The sequence below is a fragment of the Trachypithecus francoisi genome, unplaced genomic scaffold, assembly GCF_009764315.1.
Source record: "Trachypithecus francoisi isolate TF-2019V2 unplaced genomic scaffold, Tfra_2.0 Lachesis_group10, whole genome shotgun sequence".
Lineage (NCBI taxonomy): Eukaryota > Metazoa > Chordata > Mammalia > Primates > Cercopithecidae > Trachypithecus > Trachypithecus francoisi.
Window position 1 is genome coordinate 73,610,221 of NW_022681455.1, and position 8,999 is coordinate 73,619,219.

At 44.6% G+C, this 8,999-nt stretch overlaps 1 protein-coding gene across 2 annotated transcripts in view; it reads right to left on the bottom strand.

Moving 5' to 3' along the window:
• LOC117087470 (translation initiation factor IF-2-like) overlaps positions 1-8,999 on the bottom strand; it is a 33,899-nt gene that overhangs the window by 20,340 nt on the left and 4,560 nt on the right. Inside the window, exon 2 of one of the 2 annotated variants that reach the window (XR_004438822.1) lies at positions 8,617-8,750. The gene's annotated coding sequence lies outside the window, so the exon portion shown is untranslated. Of the gene's footprint in view, positions 1-7,482; positions 8,751-8,999 lie in introns of those variants that run through there. The other variant, XR_004438821.1, reaches the window with a different exon arrangement.

An 8,999-nucleotide genomic window follows, 5' to 3' on the forward strand; every position in this document is an offset into this window, starting at 1 on the left:
GTTCACAGACTGTATACACAACAACTCAAGTCAGCCCAACAATTCCCTGACTAAATTCTGGAACCAAGCAGCAGGAAGGTAGCATCTCTAAAGGAGACTTTGAAGACTCTGAACCATTTCTTCTTCAGATTCAAGATCGACCTTGTGCCAGACCTTACCTTTTCACTGCAAGTTACCTGCACCTTTAAACCTCCATCTCCTCATCTGTAAAAATGGATAATTTTTGAGTCACAGAAGATACCATGTAATATGTTTATTTTGTATATCAGTCAGAATTGTGTGAGTTGCAAGTGACAGTAATTGAATTCAAAGTGACTTAAGCAAAACAAGGGAATATATTGGCTCAAAAACCTAGAGACAGGGGTCTAGTTTCAGGTGCAGTTGCATTTAGGAGCTCAAACAATGACTTCAAACTCTCTGTGGCACCTTCTCTGTTTTTTGATCTTGCCTCATTCTTTGAACTCTCCTTACAGCAATCTAGTAGACTTGCCAACAAGTCCAGGCATATATTTTATCTTCTCAGCAACCACTGTAAACTAGTGTAGATAGCATCTCACTTGGGAAATGACCCACTAGCGTAAGAGTTAAAGGAACATGAAAAACAGCTTAACAGTCAAAGTCAGGTTTTTTTTTTGAAGAATAAACCTGAGAGGGGCTTCTGGCCAATTTCGGTCAGGAGTACTCTCTCTTACAGACTAAGGATGTTTAAGGATATAGAAAGTGGGGAGCTTATCATAGAGTCACAATGTTTCTATGTGAGGGAAAGTTTATTATGGGGTTGAAAGGTCTCTGGTTGGTGGTGAAGCTATCTCGGGGTTGGCATGTTTCTGGTTGGAGCAGGGTTTATCTTAGGGTTGAAATGTTTCTGGTTATGCTGACACTAGCCATTAGGCTGATGTTTTGGGGCTGGATTTAGGCAGTTTTGTTTGTTTTGTTTTGTTTTTAATCAAGGGGAACTTAAAATGGTGGGGTTTGTCCAAGATGGCAACGATCCTGCTCTGTCCACTAACCCATTCTCAGACCTCCTGATTTGGGTAGAGTTAATTGCCTACTTGCTTACACCTACCCAAACTCCCAAGACATGCACAGAATCAGCCACATACATGAAGACACTGCCAGACCTCTGACCCCCAAACCAAACCAGATGGTTGTAGGGGCAGCCTGGCACCATCTGATGGTGTTTGTAACAGAAAAAAAAATGGGGATTCCAACATCAGGATATGGATTTCATGACGGATACTCAACCTCCCATACAAACCTATGTGCTGAGTGACAAGAGGGAGACGTTTACTCAACTCAGAAGTAACTGGTCAGCCCCTTTTACACATGCCTGTTTCAGTCTGGGGCCAACAGTGGAAAATGGGTGGTTCACAGACCCAAATACACGCACATCTGGCCAAGGTCACTATTTGCCATTTTCTGTTTCTAAGCCTCCCCAAGCCTCTGTGGCTATTTATTTATTTATTGAGATGGAATCTTGCTATTGCCCAGGCTGGAGTACAATGGTACGATTTCAGCTCACTGCAACATCTGCCTCCTGGGTTCAAGTGATTCTCCTGCCTCAGCCTCCCGAGTAGCTGGGATTACAGACAAGTGCCACCACACCCAGCTAATATTTGTATTTTTCAGAGAGACAGGGTTTCATCATGTTGGCCAGGGTGGTTTCGAACTCCTGACCTTAGGTGATCCACCCACCTCGGCCTCCCAAAGTGCTGGGATTACAGGTGTGAGCCACTGCGCTGGCCTCTATGGCATTTCTTATAGGAAATACTCACAGAATCCCAGCCTGAGATTCTGGTCTTGAAGTATAGAACCCATTGCTCTATCTAATCACACAGCCCCTTTTTCCCATCCTATTGGGGCAAGATCCTATTCCCTGATCCCTTCATTTCCATTGTTCCTCCTCTTCAACTTCTTCCCTAGTGGGAAGACAGTCATTAGTATAATACATGAAAGCTATCCTGTGAGAGTTGACCAATATTAGCCATAGAAGTTTGATGGTCTGGCCGGGCGCGGTGGCTCAAGCCTGTAATCCCAGCACTTTGGGAGGCCGAGACGGGCGGATCACGAGGTCAGGAGATCGAGACCATCCTGGCTAATACGGTGAACCCCGTCTCTACTAAAAATACAAAAACTAGCCGGGCGAGGTGGCGGGCGCCTGTAGTCCCAGCTACTCGGGAGCTGAGGCAGGAGAATGGCGTAAACCCGGAGGCGGAGCTTGCAGTGAGCTGAGATCTGGCCACTGCACTCCAGTCCGGGCAACAGAGCGAGACTCCGCCTCAAAAAAAAAAAAAAAAAAAAAAAGTTTGATGGTCTTTGGGTACCCTGCTCTGAAAAAATGCGAGAACTCAGGGAAAAGTGGTCTTATCAAGACAGATAAAAAGAAGCAGGTGCAGATAAAGCCTGGAGCCCTTGTTAGAAAAGAATGGAGGGATGGAAATCAAGATGAAGGGAATTTCTTTGTGTCTACAAAAGGCAAACTCAGCCTGACAGGTAATGCACACAACAAAGAGATGTTGGCAGCAGCCTCTGCATTCTCAATCTATTCCCGACTAACAATGATGAGCATTAAGTCCTTTCTGACAATTAAATGAGCTTACTTGCCTTATTTTCTAGTCATTGTAAGTTAAAATAACAGGGTTAGATGCAGCATAAAGTAATGGTTAAAAGCACAAACTCTTGAGTCAGGCCACCTGGATTTGAATCCAGGATCCTCTACTCAGCAGCTAGAACAACTTGGGCATGTTACTTCCCTTTGCTTTAATTTTCTTGTTAGTAAATGGAAATATCGATAGCATGTACCTCCCAGTGTTGGCATGAGAAAGAAACTAGTTATTGCATATAAAATAGTCAAAACCACACCTGGCTCATAATGAATTAATTCAATACATATTAGCTATTAGACAAGCAGCAACCCGGACTTCCCTGCCTCCAGGGAAATTCCCTTGTCTACACGCACATGGTTGATTGGGTGAATCCCCCAAGAGGAACACTGGACCTCTCTAGGGACTCACAGAGACAAAGTGGGAGCACCCAATAGAAGTGTGGCTTGCACATAAGGAGCTTTGACTTCCTTGCAAGCTATTCCTTGCTTGTGCTTCACTTGATTTTTAAGATTTGGGGATACATGTGCATGTTTGTGGCAAGGGTATTACATGCATAATGGTGTGGGTTGGGCTTCTAGTGTACCTGTCACCTAAATACCAGCCATTGTACCTAACAGGTAATTTTTCAACCTTCCCCCCCATCCCACCCTCCCCACTTTAGGAATCCTCAAAATCTATTCTCTCCATGTTTATGTCCAGGTGTAACCTTTATTTAGATCCCACTTATAAGTGAGAACATGCAGTATTTTTCTGTTTAGTTCACCTAGGATAATTGCCTCCAGCTCCATCCATGTTGCTGCAAGGGACGTGATTTCATCCTTTTTTATGGCTGCATAATATTCCATGTTGTAGATCTGCCACATTTTCTTTTTTGTTGTTGTTTGTTTCCTTTTCTTTTTTGAGACAGGGTCCCACTCCACCAGCCATCACAGCACATCATAGCTCACTGCAGCCTCCACCTCCTGGGTTCAAGTGCTCCTCCCACCTCAGCCTCCCTAGAAGATGGGACTACAGGTGCATGCCACCACACCTGGCTAATTTTTTATTTTTATTTTTGTCATTATATTGCTCAGGCTAGTCTTGGTCTCAAGCAATCCTCCTGACTCAGCCTCTCAAAGTGTTGGGATTACAGGTGTGGGCCACCGTGTCCAGCCCACCACATTTTCTGCCTGTCAACCACTGGCAGACACTTAGGTTGGTTCCATGACTTTGCCATTGAAAACAGCTGCATTTGATCTTCTGATTAAGAGGGATTTTTCTTCTGTTTGACAGTGTTGCAGCAAGCTCTCCCAAGGCTTTACTCTGAAAATAGGGAAAGGTCTGCAGCATATTTTCCTTGTCCCAAGCTAAAATGACTTGGCACAATCAACTACAAGGGGTGAGCTGGATTGGTCACAAGAGGGCATACATGGACATCAGAATTCTCCAATAACTAGAAGACTTATCACAAAGTAGGCAATGGGGTCAGTAACAGGTGTTCCCAGAACTCCAGAGACAAAGGCCAGCTAGAACCCAAAGGGCTATCCATGCATCCCAGACAAGAATAGGGATTAGAGGCCGGGCGCGGTGGCTCAAGCCTGTAATCCCAGCACTTTGGGAGGCCAAGGCGGGTGGATCACGAGGTCAGGAGATCGAGACCCTCCTGGCTAACACGGTGAAACCCCGTCACTACTAAAAATACAAAAAACTAGCCGGGCGCGGTGGCGGGCGCCTGTAGTCCCAGCTACTCGGAGGCTGAGGTGGGAGAATGGGGGGAACCCGGGAGGCGGAGCTTGCAGTGAGCCGAGATCGCGCCACTGCACTCCAGCCTGGGCAACAGAGCGAGACTCCGTCTCAAAAAAAAAAAAAAAAGAATAGGGATTAGACCACAGGCCAGTTCAAGTAAATTTTGTCAAAAGGTTTGCTTGCAGCTGTCTTTGCCAACGTTATCCTATCAAGGTAACCAAAGTTCTGGCATTTGCAACCCCTCTCCCTTCACCAACTACCCACTCAGATCACCCTGGTCCGTTGAATGTACTCTAGTCCCGCCCACCTCTAGAACGCCTCTTATCAATTCCTGCCCATTCCTCAAGCTTAACTAAATTTCAGTCTCATCCATGAAGTTTGTTTTGACCATTTCCAAACCATCTGAACTGACAGCTCTAATTGCCCAATATAATCACATGGAATTATATATGGTTTTATGAGACCTCATCTACTAGGGCCTTGAGGGAGAGTGAACATCCCTTGGTTTTACCTGTATAGCATCTTTTATCCCTTCTTCTAGTAGTAGCATCCACTCAATTTTTCTTTAGGAAAAAAAAAAAAAAAAACCCTTCCAAACTCTTGGACCAGGTGGCTCAGAAGGAGGTGGCCACACACCACAGCTCCAGAGTGGACACGTGACCCAGGCCTCACCAAGCAGGAATTCCCTCTCCCTGGTCACAGTGATTGGTTCAGGATGGGCACACGACCCAAGTCAACCCTATGAGGGTCAGCCCCAGGACATTTGCTGAAACTATTGGGGGTCCAGGGGAGTGTACTCTCTTTCAGAAGGCCAGCAGCTACTACATGGGGAGAACCTACTGAAAATAAGGGTGATTCAGGAAAAAGCAGAGCTGAAAATAGAGGGGAATCAATTGCCTGAGGACATCATCTGAGGACAGAGCAAGACACTGCCTCAAATTTTTGCCACTGTACTGTAACACTTTAAAGGGTCACGCCTTATGCATCTGCCTATCCCATTAGTACCTGGCATGGTGCCTTATAGAGAGGCATGTAGCTTAGTTAAGAAATCATTATGTGAAAATATTAATACTATGTCTGAAGCAGACACCAGTACACACATACCCAATCTTCTCATTTCTACTTTTCAATTTGTAACAAGTGGATCAGATTTGGCATAAAAGAAATGAGAAGGCTGGGCACGGTGGCTCACACCTGTAATCCCAGCACTTAGGGAAGCCAAGGTGGGTGAATCACTTGAATCACTTGAGGCCAGAAGTTTGAGACCAGCTTGGCCAACACGGTGAAACCCTGTCTCTACTAAAAAAAAAAAAAAAAAGAAAAAAATTATCCGAGTGTGGTGACACACACCTATAATCCCAGCTACTCGGGAGGCTGAGGCACAAGACTCTCTTGAATCTGAGAGGTGGAGACTGCAGTGAGTCAAGACTGCACCACTGCACCCCAGCTTGGGTGATGGAGTATAAAAGGAAGGAAGGAAGGAAGGAAGGAAGGAAGGAGGGAGGGAGGGAGGGAGGGAGGCAGGGAGGGAGGGAGGGGAAAAGAAAAGAAAAAAAAAGAAATGAGAAATAACCCAGCACGGTGGCTCATGCCTGTAACCCCAGCAGTTTGGGAGGCCAAGGTGGGCGGACCACTTGAGGTCAGGAGTTCGAGACCAGCCTGGCCAACATGATGAAACCTCATCTCTACTAAAAATACAAAAATTAGTTGGGCATGGTGGCGTGTGCCTGTAATCCCAGCTACTTGGGAGGCTGAGGTAGAATTACTTGAACCTGGGAGACAGAGGTTGCAGTGAGCCAAGACTGTGCCACTGCACTCCAGCCTGGACAACAGAGTGAAACTCTGTCTCAAAAAAAAAAAAAAAAAATGAAAAAAAAAAAAGAGAAGTAACAGACATTACTAAAAAATTCTCTTAGAGTTTTTATTTTTTATTTTCTACCCAACATAGGCATAGATATAATTTCTTAGCACTTTAATGCATATTTAATGTTCATGTTTACAGTGACCCTACATTAGATCCCACTGGCCAACACCAAGTTATAGTTAATCAGCTTGCCAGACAAAAGGCTGGTGGCTCAGCACCATGGATAGAGGAATCTGGTGCAAAAGTTGAATCTGCGCCTACTTACAAAATAACAGCAGTGAGCTGTGATATATGATGTTCTACCAAGGAAAGATTAGTGTGAACATTCTTCCTGGCATCAAAGGAAGAGCGTGGCTCTGGGTTTGGATCAACTCAGAGGATTGAGGTCTTGAGAAAATAACCACTCCTTAAAGATACCTCTGAGTACCATGACTTGCTTCATTTACTGACCTATATATTGATCCACTACTTCTTCGACAATCTGCTCTTCTGTTCCCAAGACACCATTTTCATGCTGAACTAAATGTAAACACCTAGCTAGCAAATGTGGAGGACATCTGTTCTTTTTACATGTCCAGCATCTATAACCCTTTTTTCTTTTGCAAACCATCCTTCAAATGAATTAGCTGTCCTGAGTTTGCTTTTTGTTGTTTTGAAGAAATAGAGTCTCACTCTATCACCCAAACTGGAGTGTAGTGGTTCCCTCATGGCTCACTGCAGCCTCGACCTCCCAGGCTCAAGTTATTCTTCCACCTCAGCCTCTTGAGTAGCTAGGACTACAGGTGTGTGCCACCACACCTGCTTAACTTTTATCTTTATAGAGATGAGGACCTTACTATACTGCCCAGGCTGGTCTTGACCTTCTGGCCTCAAGCAATCATGCCCTCTTAGCCTCTCAAAGTGCTGAAATTACAGGAATGAGCCACCACGCCTGGTCCAAATTAGCTGTTTCTTTAAATGGTATTAAGGAATTGTTGATACAATTGTGAAGGGCTTATGATGATATTGAAGCTATGTTTAAAATAAGAGTTCCTGGCCAGGCAGAGTGGCTCACGCCTGTAATCCCAGCACTTTGGGAGGCTGAGGCAGTCGGATCACTTGAGGCCAGTTCAGGACCAGCCTGGCCAACAAGGTGAAATCCGTTTCTACTAAAAAGACAAAAAGTTAGCTTAGAGTGGTGGTGCACGCTTGTACTCCCAGTTACTCGGGAGGCTGAAGCAGGAGAATCATTTGAACCTGTGAGGTAGAGGTTGCAGTGAGCTAAGATCACATCACTGCACTCCAGCCTGGGCGACAGAGCAAGACTGTCTCAAAAAAAAAAAAAAAACATTTAAAAAAGTTCCTGTCTTTACACAATACATTCTGACAGTTCCAAATAAAATAATATCATGTCCAGAATTTGCTTCAAAATAATCCAGGATTAGAGCAGGCGAGACAAGATTGGCCATGAGTTGATCATTGTTAAAGCTGGAGGACAGAAACATGAGGATTCTATTTTATGTTCGAAATTTTCCATTAAATATATACATATGTAAATATATATATATACACACACATATGCATATATATGAGGCTGTGTGTGCGCACTTGTGTGTGTGAGAGGCTACCAAAAAATTGTAACAATAATTCCTGAACAACTTATGATCCTGCACCTGAGCAATAATAAAGAGCAAGCCTGATTCCCTCTGCTCCCTGAGGAGCTTTCAGGAGGCAAGGTTCTAAATGCCCCATGCAGACCTGAGATTTTTCTCTTGCTCAAGTCCACGTGATGGAGCAGGAAGTTCACATGTCCAGGGATGATCACTTTCGCAAGATGTCTCAGGACAGCAATTTCTAAGACATGAAACCTTTTCATGCACTTTTCCCTGACAAGCAGCTGGGAGCAGGGACTGGGCCAAGCGTAAGTGAAAGCATACCTGATTGTGGTCATGGGCCCCAGGTCAATACATAAAGTCTAGGTGAGAACCAAAGCAACAGCAGCAAAATATTAAATACAAAATGGGTTGGATAACTAGAGGGAGCCAAGATATAATGCCAAGCACATTAGGATGGAGAAAATGTAAAATACGAAGATGGCAGAAAGGTACAAACGGAAGACACAACTAAGTATTCCCCTAGGGAGCCTTTTGGGGGACTTTTCATGCAGCAGCCACATCAGGACAAATGAGGTGCCAGCAGAAAGACTGGTGGATAAAATGACTATAAAACTGCTTCCAAAACTGTGAAACCATGCGCACATGGGAGGAATTGCTTAGAGGCTACATATCACAGATGAGGTTGAGTGCTTACTATGCGTAAGGTACTTTATAAGCTCCCAGTACACAGTAGTTAAAAACATAAAATGTCCTGCTTCATTGAGCTAACATTATAGTGAGGCAAACTGATGTAACTGTCAATTATTTAAAGGTGTGATAACTTCACCTAAAAATACTGCCAGCTTCTCTTTAGAAATCAGAAGATCTAGGCTGGGCGCAGGGGCTCACTCCTGTAATCCCACCACTTAGGGAGGTCAAGGCAGGCTGGTCGCTTGAGCTCAGGAGTTTCAGACCCTGTCTCTGCAAAAAAAATATATAAAAATTAGCCGGGTAGTGACACATGTCTGCAGTCCCAACTGCAGTGACCTATGATTGCACCACTGCACTCTAGCCTAGGTGACAGAGCAAGATTCCTTCTCAAAATAATATTAATTATCAGAAGATCTAGCAAGGCTTGGTCTGTATTCCTGCATGGCAACAAGAGGCTGGAACTAGTGGCTGCTTCCTTTACAGGAAATGTGGCCTGCAGCTCACCACAATCCCCACCAT